The 11373-nt window shown below is 44.5% G+C and overlaps 1 protein-coding gene across 9 annotated transcripts in view; it reads left to right on the top strand.

Annotated features, from left to right (window-relative positions):
- The first annotated feature begins 425 nt into the window (after positions 1-425).
- Positions 426-11373, top strand: part of PRRC2C (proline rich coiled-coil 2C) — a 70887-nt gene continuing 59939 nt past the window's right edge. For all 9 annotated transcript variants that reach the window (XM_051805573.1, XM_051805591.1, XM_051805625.1 and 6 more), the window contains exon 1: positions 426-551. The gene's annotated coding sequence lies outside the window, so the exon portion shown is untranslated. The remainder of the gene's footprint in view (positions 552-11373) is intronic.

The raw sequence follows: 11373 nt of genomic DNA, 5'->3' as shown, positions 1-11373 counted from the left end.
GCGACCAGGATGGGGACGGGGAGGGGGACCCAAAGGAGGACCGGGATGAGGCTGGGCATGGGAATGAGGACGGGGATGGCGATGGGGACCAGGATGAGGACTGGGCTGGGGCTGGGGACTGGGATGAGAACGGGGACGGAGACCGAAACGGAGACCAGGATGGCGAGCGGAAAGGGGATGGGACAAGGGATGGGGACCCAAAAGGGAACCGGGATGAGGACCAGGATGAGAACAGGGACGGGGACCCAAACCGGTCCCGCCGGTGTCGGCAGAGCCCGGCCCCGCCCTCGGCCCCGCTCCGCCAGGGGGCGCCCCCGTCCCCGCGCTCCCGCCCGACTGCGGCACGGCGCGGCCACGTGACCCGGCGGCGCGGGGGGCGGGGCCGGGCGGTGCGCGCCGTGCGCGGTGACGTCAGACGTCGTTGGCGCCCGGCTTGGCCGCCCGCCATCTTGGCCCCTGTGTGCAAGCGGCCGAGGCGGCGGCGCCGGGAGCGGCAGCGGCCCCGCCGACACCGGCACCCGCGGGCAGCCGAGCGCCGCGCTGCGCGCCCGGTAAGCGCCAGCGCCCCTCCGCACCCCCGCCGTGGGGCCGCGGGGCCGTGGCGCGGCAGGGCGCCGGCAGGAGCAGGCGGGCGGCCTGCGCCGCATGGCCCCGGGCGGGGGCGGCTTCCGCCCGGGCGGGCCCGCGGCCCGCGGGTGAGGGGCGGCCGCGGGTGAGGGGCGCCCCGGGACCGCACTGCGGGCGGGCGGAGCGGGGCGGGCGGCCGGGCCGGGGGTTGCTGGGCCGCTGGGCAGCCCCGCATCGGCGCCCGGGGCGGCCGCGCCCCGCCGGACACAGCCCGGGCCGCGCCCGGGAGGGGCGGCTGCGGTGGGGCCGCTGCTGCCTTCTCCCGCCTCCTGCGCCCCCCTTTTTTTAACGGCTCCAGGTCTCTCTCCCTCCCCATCTCTCTCCTTCCCTCTCTTTCTTTCTCCCCCGCTGGGCATTCCTCGAGGAAGGCGCCGGCCCCTCCGTGCGTCCGCGTTCGCTCTGTGGCCGTGATTCTTCCTGCAGGACCGCGGGGCAGAGCAGCCCTTTCTCGCAGGGCGCTGGGGGCACATGCACGGCGCGGCGCTTGGGTTTTCCCACTCGGAAATACGCATCCACGCTTCTTTCACTGCTCGCCCCCAGTAAAAGGCGGTTCCTGGGGTGTTTGATGTAGGGCTGAGCGGAGCGGCGCTCGGGGGAGGTATTGTTTGTGCTCCCAGGGGCAGGATTTGTAGGGATGGGATGGTCAGAGTCTTGCTGGTAGAGCTTAAGGGATGGTGAGAGCGTGAGGAGATGACACGGCTGAAATTCAGGCAGCTGGTCTGCAGTGGCCATAATGCAGTGGGTGGTGGGAGCCATCACCGAGGGATGCAGGGATTGAACATTTTGGGGCTAAAAATGGCCCAAATAGTTTCCAGTTCACGACCTCTTTATGGGGAAGGGGAGCGTGCATGAGAACGTGGTGCTGCGTGTTGAATGGAACGTAGTGGGTTTTCTACCCTTTTTGTGTCTCACACGTGTGTTTTGTAAATTTACTCTTCTGTGAGAGGTCTTGAACTCTGTCATCGGCGAAGGACCATTTTTCCTCATTGATCTGTTTACTGGAGTCAGATGTGTACATTAGTGGAAATTAGCTTTATTTCCAAAGAAGGAACAGGGCTGTAATTTTTCGTAGCTCTGCCTCTTCTGCAGTGAGGCACCAGGCCTGCCCAGTGTCTAGTCTTAAAAGAGCTCTGCTCAGGCAAGAAACTGCTTTTGGAGGGGGAGGAAACAGGACATGATGTCATTTGTCCATGGATGAGAAGCAAAAGGATTACCCTTAAATACTGACTGTGAGGAGCTGGATATGTCTGTCGGTTTTCTTTGAATTATGTAGTCTAGAGAATTTTTCTCCTACGTTAATTTTTGTGGTGTCCTGTTGCAACTCTGCAACAGTCTCCTTGGGTCTAAAGAATTAAGTTTTGGGAGTTGTTTGAAGTTGGTGAATGTTCAGTGGAAAGGCAGTTTGGTGGAGGTGTGTGCTTGAGAAGTGGCTGTTTGAACTGAAGTGAGAATTTGGTTCCCTCATAGGTCAGTCCCAGTGTGTGGAGACCAGGGTTGTAATCTCTGTGTCTGTCACCCAAAACACTGCCTTGGTGTCTGTATATGTTTCTCGTGTGAAGTTCTTTCCTTTTGTAAATAATAGCTTATGAAATATTTGTAAATCAATATACAGTTGCTTCTGTGAGCTTTGCTAATATAAATATTCTGTGTCTTGGCCGGTTAGTAGAAATTTATAATTTCTTTACTCTCATTTAGCCTTCCCATGATGGGAACCCTGGTTTTCTGTAGAGCAGAATAGTTAGATCAGTGTCCAGTTTTAACTTGGGCTCCTTGTTCAATGGTACAGATTTACAGGACTTGTCTTCCTTAGGCCCTGTTTCCCCACATCCTGGAGTCCACTAGGGAAAGTGAAACAGGCCACAATGAGCAAGGGAAGGATGATGCAATTCGGAAGGGAGCTCTCTTTGGTCAGTCTGAATGAATGTTGTGTGTCAGTTAAGGGAAAGAATGTGAGTCAAAGCAGCAATTACACTGGATGGAGTTGACTTCAGCCAGGTGTCCTGCCTGGCTGGAAGTGCAAGCCCTTTGTTCCAGGCTGTTTTCCAGGCTAAGTAACGGGAGCGATGTGAAAGTGGAGAGAGGGTGGAAAGTGTAGGCTGAATACCATATAAGGGTGCTGTGGATAAAATGTGGAGATAAAAATCTTGCAGAAGAATTAAACCCTTGCACGGTGTGCTCTTGCAGAGGAATAAACCCTTGTGTGGTGGACTGGGGATGTGAGTGAAGGAAAAACACTCTTCCTTGTTACGCTGGAGAAGGAGGTGGACACTTTCAGAGGTACTTTGCAGTAGTGGAGGGTTTGAGGGGAAAAAACTCCGCCCTGAAAATGCACCACCTTTCCACTAGTGAGGATGGATGTCGGGCTTGTGATGACGGGACTGCCAGTGGTGTTTTACTGGTAGAACCAGTTCATCTTCTGCAGGAAATTTTTTCTTTGCTCAGCCTCATGCCCTCATTGTTTTTTTGGGTCCGGGTTTCCCAAACCTGGTAGAAGCTTATGGGTGAAAGCAGATGTAAAAATAAAGGCTGAAATTTATGTGGGGAGGTGGGAGTAAATAATGCTGTGTGAGTACTGGTGAAATGAAAATGGAGTGCACAGGAGTCTTTAAAAATGCATAAAGAGCAGAGGAAGATGAAGTCCTAATAAAAATCAGATGAAGACAGCTTTTATGTCTATGAAGAGCAGCCTAACAGAAATAGACTGTTTTTATTACAAATACCTCAGCCATTACATAACATTCTAAGTAAATGCTAACGAGCGAGTCTGTTACAGATTGCAAACACATACTGAAGGGAGAAGCTGTTTAACATTCACATTGTTCATGTTTTAAATTATCTGACACTGTCTTGATTAACAGTAAAATTATAGTGCGGATTCAACATTACATGTCTTCAATCTGAAGTGTGGTGGGGATAATTTTAACTGATGTGTACTTGAAAATAACGTGGAGTATGTTTTCAGAGGCTTAGAGCATCAGAGACAGGAATTACTGCACTTTACATTCAGGTGCATCAAATGCACAAGTACTGCTGAAGAACTGTGGCATCACCCGGGGCTGGGTAACTGAGAGAAGAGGGGTCATTAAATATCTATTTAGATCAATGTACAGCTCATTCCTAAGTGAAATGGCAGCCTTACTCGATTTTGGGTTAGTTGGGCTGTAACTTGTATTCCAGCAATGACTGGCCTGCCTGTTTTTTGCTGCAGTGCTTGCTTAAGCTGGCAAATCAAACTTGCTCTGCTTAGAAGAGCAGCCCTTTTCAGTCTGTCCTCCTGAAAGCAACTCAACTGCTACACCTTGGTTTAAAATTAATATTTTGTAAGCATATGACCATTCCCAGGTTTTATTGTTTGTAAATTTTTACTTGCAATTTGAGTCTACAGTCGCAATTTTAAAAGAGTGTTTGCAGGATCAAGGGTGTAAGTTATGCTTAAACTAGTTTGAATTTTCTAAGGTGGAAGTGCAGGAACATCTTCATTTTGTTTGAGAAGCCAGTGATTTTCTCCCAGTTGAAGACTTGCTATGCTTTAGGACTTAATATTTCTTCTGTTTCAAAGTAACCAGATAACCATGGAAGGACCTCATGGGCTTAACATCAGTAAATTGGTGCTTTCATTTTGCAGAAAAAAAAATATGTTGTATTTACAGGACTTATTTTATAGTAGTGTTTAGGGCAGTGTGTGCTTCCCACAGAAGATACTGGGTACAGGTGCACAACAGAAGTCCTCTAATGATGGAGAACAATAAGATTTTCTCTTTGCAGTGGGTGTGAGTAGTCTGTAGGAAAGATGTATCTGGTAAGAAAAATTTGCCTTTGACCTGTGGCATATCTGTGTGGTTCACTGGCTGGAGTCACTGGAGTTAGGAGATGTTCTTCATGCCACAGATGAAGCTCTGAGCTTTGTAGTGCACACACAGCTTTGGATAAGGAGAAGTTTCTTGGTAAGTATTTTAATAATGTGTTGAGCCTGAATTATTTACTGCATCTTGAAAGCAAAGTATCAAGGGACACGTGGGTTGTTTTTTTTTCCCTAAGCAGAATAAACAGAGAACCAAGAGCAAGTGAAGATGTTGAACTTCATCTGCAGCCATTTGGCAGATGCAAGTTAACTTCCATGGAAAATGGGTTCTGTAATGCTGAAAGGCAGATACTTAAAGCTGGGTGTGCTGATAAGGCTTTTCTAATTTAGCTTCTCATCTTTTTTTTCCTCTTTTTCCAACAAGACACGATTGAATCCAGTGTAAAGCAGAGGGCAGAAGTTGACCCTCAGTGTAATTAACCAGTGCTGTTCAGAACTGTTGTCTGTGTGGTGTTGGCAGCTGCATCTTTTACATACTGAGCATTCTTCATGAACAAGAAGCTGTTCCAAGAAACTCGTGAGTCACAGGGAAGAGCATGTAGCCAGAGATCCAGAGGATAACAGGCAGCAGGTAGAAGAGGCTGTGAGCAGCTCTGAGCTCTCCAGGCTGGACCAGACCAAGGAGCAGATTCCACCACCTCTGTGTGCTCCAGAGTGGCAGTTTTTAAGTGATGCTGTCAGTGGTATGTTAAAAGTGGTACATTTGGCAGCCATGGATTTCACTGGCACAGTGGGAGCGTCTTAAAAGCCTTAAAAATATGCTGAGAAATACAGAGGAGAAATTATGTTTATTTTTGATGTACGTGAGTCTGGTTAGGAATATGGCAGGAGTTACAGGCAACAGAGGATTTGAGCAAAGTGGTGACAAACAGCTGAAGTTGTTACATAAATGATTAGAGTAACTATTTGGAACATTTTTTTTGTCACCTTAAGACTGTACAGGACTTTGTATAAAACTGTTTATTCTGTAGATTCCTACTGCTGATGAATACTTCCATCAGGTTGGACCCTTCAACACCAAAAATATCTTGAGAAGATGAACAGAAAAAAAAATGGAGAAAAAAGCTAGAGAAGAGGGAATTAATTTTGGCACATCTATTCTAAAGAGGAATGAGAATTCTTATTGATGTAGCCTTAGAGTGGTTCTTGTGCACTTCCAAAATATTCTGAAAGAGCTCATGAACAGAGCAGCTTGCCTGAACATTATTTCAAAGCAACTTCAAACAAATTTCTGAAGTAAAAAACTTAGATGTAATTATTTATGTTATTTAAGGGCTAAGGTATGAATAGGGGCTTTGGAAGAACAAGTTCTGTATAAAAGTTTTATTTATTTGCAGCTGAGGTCAGGGATACTTTAAAGGTTCAGAAAGGTATGATGTGGAGAGAAATCCACTGCTCAAAATTCATTGGGAAGAACACTGAAAAAAGGTGTCACTTCCTCTGTCAAGAAATGTTAATTATTTCAGTGGGACTTGGAAATTGTGGTAAAGGAGCAGGAAGTGGAAGCCTTGAAAGAGATTCCTCGAGTTATTCACAGCAGGGAATGATTTCAGGTTTGTCTCTTTAATCTGTCCTGCCCTCCTTCACTGTCCTCGTCAACATGGGGTGGGTGGGGAGGGTTGAAAATAGTCCACCGGTCCAGATGGCTTTGTTTGAGTTTGTAGAGAAGTGCAAGGGCTTTCACTGTGAGAGAGCTAAAGTGAAAGGAGAAAATGGAACAGTGGAGAGATGGGCATTGGCTGTAAGTGGCTACAACTTCTGCTGCTCATCTGTCGGGAATCTGGTCTGCCTTCATGTACTCATTGATTTTCTTTCATCAGCTTCCTAAAAGGAAGTGTTTTGCACTGACTTAACACTGAGACCGACTTGAGGAGTCAGCTCTTGTTCACCTCAGCTGTTGTTTCTGGGAACTTATTCCAGGCAGCAGAGGAGCAGATTCCGAGCACTGCTCAGCCTGCACTGGACTCAGTTGTGTCATCAGATGTGAAGCTGCTGTGGCCTTCTCTTCTGCTCCCCTGTGCTCAACCTGGCACAGCAACCCCTGCTCAGGATGCCATGAGGAGGGGACTCCCACCTCACTTGCTGTGTGTAGGGACAGTGGTTTGCTAATGCTTTTGCCTTTCCAGGCTTCTGCTGCATGGGGTGGTGCAGATGAGCGAGAAACAAAGTGGTTCTTGTCACAGCATGCTAAGTGAGTAGTTTTTTTAAGGGACTGTTTGTGATCTTAATCATTAACAGATGCCTTTACAGGGAGCTGCTGAGGTCTCGATAAACTGGCCTAAATTAATTATTAAGAAGCCTAGTGGATAATTGTAATTTTTTCAGTTAAAAAAGGACTTCTCATAGGTAAGACAGGTCACATTAGTCCTCTATATTCAGAGAAAAGTGCTGCCTGCCAACCTACTATTTGAATCCTATACTTAGATAGCAGGTACATGGCTTGTTTCTGCAAGAATTTGCCTTAATTTATTCCCTTATCTTTTGCTCAAATAGGCAGCAATTCAGTTTCGTGAACTTTGAAGTTTTCTCATTCTTCCAAATAATGGAAGTTTCTTTAATAAATGGTTTTGCAAATCTTGAAAATAAGTCTCATTTGGCATCTGCAAGTTGAAAAGCTAATTGGATGAAAGCACTTACATTGTTCTGTTCCCAGAAGTAATGAGAATGCATATCATTAGGATGCTCTCTTTAATTCTATAGAAACTGTTCTTTTTTTTTTTTTTTTGGCCCTGGCTTCCTTCCAGAACTTCAAAACTCCTGCCTCAATTAAAAATTTACAATTTTAAAAAGTTTCTTAATCAACTGCATGAAACTGGAAAATAAAAAATCTGTCTTTGAAAACATCTGCTGAATGCTTAGTGACAAAGAAGTCAAAAATTACTTGTAAAGACATTGTCAGGCTAAGAAGGAAGAAAATAGCCTGCCTTAAAAGTGACCTGCAAAGAAGTTTTGGATCTTATGTTTGCAGAAAAGGATACATTTTTCTTTGAAACATATTCAGTACTGTAGCAAAACATCTAAATTGTGATTTATGTTTGAGTATTCTCAGCACAGGGCCAGAGTAGTTGTGTTGGGTTAGTGCACGAGCTTTGTGGTGTGCTAGTTCTGCCTTAGGTGTGACACACACTGCCAGTCTCTGCTGGAATATCTTGAAAAACCCTTTCTGGCAGAGAAGCTGTACTTTGATAACTTGAAAATGGACTGGGACTTGAAGGAAAGCTCCTGGTACAGTTATTGGTGGTTATTCATGTTTGTTGTTTTCACTTGAGCTGTGGTTGTGGCATTAAGTTCCTTTCCACTAGTTTGGTTCATGTAGAACAAATGAATAAATGAACTGGACACTTGCAATACCAGGGAAGGCTGTGGTGTATTTGCCTGGTCTCTCTGCCCCACTGGTGAAATTTCAGTGTAGTGACTGTGGTGTTCTCATGTCACTCAGATTGTAGTCTTTTCAGCTTCTAGAAGCTTTTTATTCATGTATCAGTGAGAAATAAGATCTGTTTTGCATTGCTGCCTTGTTGTGCCTCAGCCTGAACTGGGAATTGCTCTGGAGAGCACCGTGAGCTCATTCCACCAGCCTGTCAGTTGTTGCTCTGTGAGTTTGCAGGCAGACACATGTGGAGAAGCATTTCTTCAAGCATGACTCCACGTTCACTGCCATCAGCAGTGGGAAGCTATCTGGGACAAATGCAACCTTCCAAAAGCAAGGCAGAATAAGATATGCTGGATCAGTGTTGAGGCTGCTCTGTTTGTACTGAGATCATTCTGGACCGTTCCAAGAGGGGGAAACACTGAACCCAGTGAGTGTTTGGTTTAGTGGCACACGGTGGGTTTGTGGTGCTCATCATTTTATGGTGCCTGTGGTGCATGCAACTGGTGTAGAGCTTCAGCCTTTGAGGCCATTCTCTTTAGTATTTGATTGTATGCAAATCCAGCATGTTAACCTAAGGAACTGTCCCTTGTGTTGCAAAGCAGTTTGAAAAAATGATCAGTTTTCTGAAATCTGGGCATGGCAGATGTTGGATATTCAATTCAGAATTGTTATGTAAATATTCCAAGCCATTCCAAGAATGGCTTCTGGGGAACTGGTGTATTTATTTTAATCACAAGCTGTATAGTTCTTAATTTTAATTAACTGTAGTTTAGGTGTTCAGGGGGAAACTATGTGTGGCTTTGCACAAATGGTGGAACATGGAGGTGATGTCTCATGATATTCCAGACCAGGAATTTGTAGGCAGTAGTAGAGGAGTTTATGTTAAAACTGTCTGATGATATTTGTACTGTTTTTCATTATAACCTCTGGGGATTCAAAGAATTACCAGACACAAAATACATTGAAGGGAGTTTCTTAATTTGAACTTGTTTGATACTCGACTTTGATAATTGATACTTTAAAAAATCTATTTCTATTTTAATTGTAAAGTTATCATTAAAATACAAAGAAAAATACCGAAAGTGTAATTATAAAGCTAAAGCAGACAGAGGTATTATATGCTCTGCGTGTGCAGTAGTTGAGAAGTGAATACAGTTTTTGGGGAGCTAGTTACTAATTTCAGGATTTGCTTCATAAGAATGGCTGTATTTATGCTTGAGTGCCCCTCTGCATTGTCTCTTTCTTTCCTTGTAAAAGGCAAAAGTAAATCCAAGAGTTGTGTTGATGAACAGCTTCCCTTATCCAGTAGAAAGGTGGAGACCAGAATTGGGCCACTGGTGTAAAACATGGAAGAAAATGACATACATAAACATTGAAAGCATTGAATGCCTGGGAAATTGTATTGCTGTAGGTAATATTTAGATAGCATTTGTCAAAAAATTGGACAGCTTTATTTGATACTCTGAATATAAAAATGAAAAACAATTTTACTCAAACTAGATGAAATGAAAACTGTCCTTTTTCCCCCTTGAGTTCTTGAATAGCTGCACTGGCATCATTCTGCCAGTGAGGGGGGGATCCATAATCTCTCATTTACCTGAGGTCACTTCAGAAGGAGATTATTTCGTAGACAGTACAGATAACAGAAATGATCTTAGCTGAAAGGAAGCAGCTGTGTAACACATGAAAATGTTTAGTCCATTTTTTGGCAGTTTTATTGCCAGTGTGAGTTTATCCTGTCTGTGGCTTTTTAATCCCTTGCTGTATGGGCACATCTAAAAAGTCACGCTGGTCGTGATTGGTGCTGCAGATGAAGCTGCTTTTGGCAGGGCTGTTCCACAGGAATGTGATTTCTGTGCGTGTTAATGAAATATTCACACACATATAGTTAAATATATATTAAAATCTGTGGATAGAAACAAGTTAGAAGTTTGCTGTCCTCAGGTCTGTGGGGTTTTATCATTTATTCTTTAGTTCAAGAATGCAGTGGAAAGAAACAAGTAGAACTCATAGAAACTCATTTTTTTCTACAATATGTGTCCTAAAAGTTTGTTTAAAAAGTGTCACTACTATTAGTGCTGTGTTAGACTTCAAACACTCCTCTCAGAAATTCCTTGAACTGTCGTGGTTTGTTGCTGGTTGTCCTGCTGGAAGGCCAGATTTTAGGTGACTGGTTTTTCTCCCAAAAAGTTGGTTCAACCAGCTGCCTCCCCGTCTAAGGCAGCAGCAGATTTCCTTGCTCCATAGATGGCTCATTCAGATTAACATATGCTTTGTGGTGAAGTTAAGTTTCTGTGTGGACTTTTTTGTGGGTGGCTAATTTGGGTTGTTTTTCGTTGCTTAGCTTAGTAGTTCTATTTAAGCTGTTGCTGGCTGTCTGTTAGAAGTGACGCAGACCTATTTGTGGGTGCTCATTTCTGGCATCCACAACCTCCATTTTAATAAGATGCATCCGTGGGATAATTCCCTAAAATGGCTCTCTTGTATCGTGACCCGTTTTCCACCTGACACACTTAGTTTTGGTAGTGTTTTGGAAAGACTTTCTTAGGCTTTAAAGGGGAGTAATTTGAAGAATAATTGAACTAGCAAAGCCTTTGTCTTGCAATGGAACGTCTTCGTTCTAAGGAGCAGAAATTAATTTTGATTTTTCCATTCAGTGGCCATTAACAGTATTCCTCTCCAGGTTGTCTAGGTAGCCTCAGGGATCACCCTGTGCTGCAGTTTTCCCACTGAGGTGATGGGTGCAGGAGAGATGGTGATTTAAAGGGTTTTCTTTTCCTACTCAGCCACCTATCTTCACAGATTGTATGGAACCAATGCAATCTGTGCATTGTGTACCCTATTCCAAGCTCTGCTGAAAACCAGTCAGCCCAAAAATCTAGAGGTGGAAAAGTGTATTAGCAAGGCTTTCTAAGGAAATTAAAACTTAGTGTAGCTCTCGTTCAAGGATGAGTTGTAGTGAGATCTACCGAGAGCTTCTAGTCTTGTAGGTCATAGAGCCATGTCTGAGGTACATGAAATAAAAGCTCAGGAGTCCTCAAAGTTTTACTGCAATTTTCAGCCTGCTTAGCAGCAAATCTCCTTGTCAATGAACCTTGGTGCAGATTAGTCTTGAGAGGGAGGGAAATCCTGATGTTGGAGACTTTATTAAGTACTTTGATTTGACAGAGACTTTTGCTGCTGAAGCATTACTGGAGGTTATTGAAGCCTGTGTTCGTGTTGTATTAAGCTGACCAGTGCTGAAGTTCTAAAGAACTCTTAATAGTGGGATAAATGGCCAAATTTTTTGTTTATTTGTTTTGTTGTTATGTTCCTAAATAAAAAATTGACCTGAAAATCTTGATCCCAGAGTGATACTTTGGGCAATAGAAAGTTATGAAATCATCAATAAAAGATTGTTGTTGTGTACAGTTTATAAACATCCACATCAGAAAAGTGAAATCAGTGTGTTAGTTGGAATTCCATTTGTTATTTCTGTGCAGCCTTCTCTGTACAAAACCACGTACAAAAA

The sequence above is a fragment of the Manacus candei genome, unplaced genomic scaffold (genome assembly GCF_025592945.1).
Source record: "Manacus candei isolate 608988 ecotype Guabito, Panama unplaced genomic scaffold, ASM2559294v1 h1tg000005l, whole genome shotgun sequence".
Classification (NCBI taxonomy): Eukaryota; Metazoa; Chordata; class Aves; order Passeriformes; family Pipridae; genus Manacus; species Manacus candei.
Note: the sequence above shows the minus strand (reverse complement) of the source record. Positions and strands in the feature narration are given on the sequence as shown.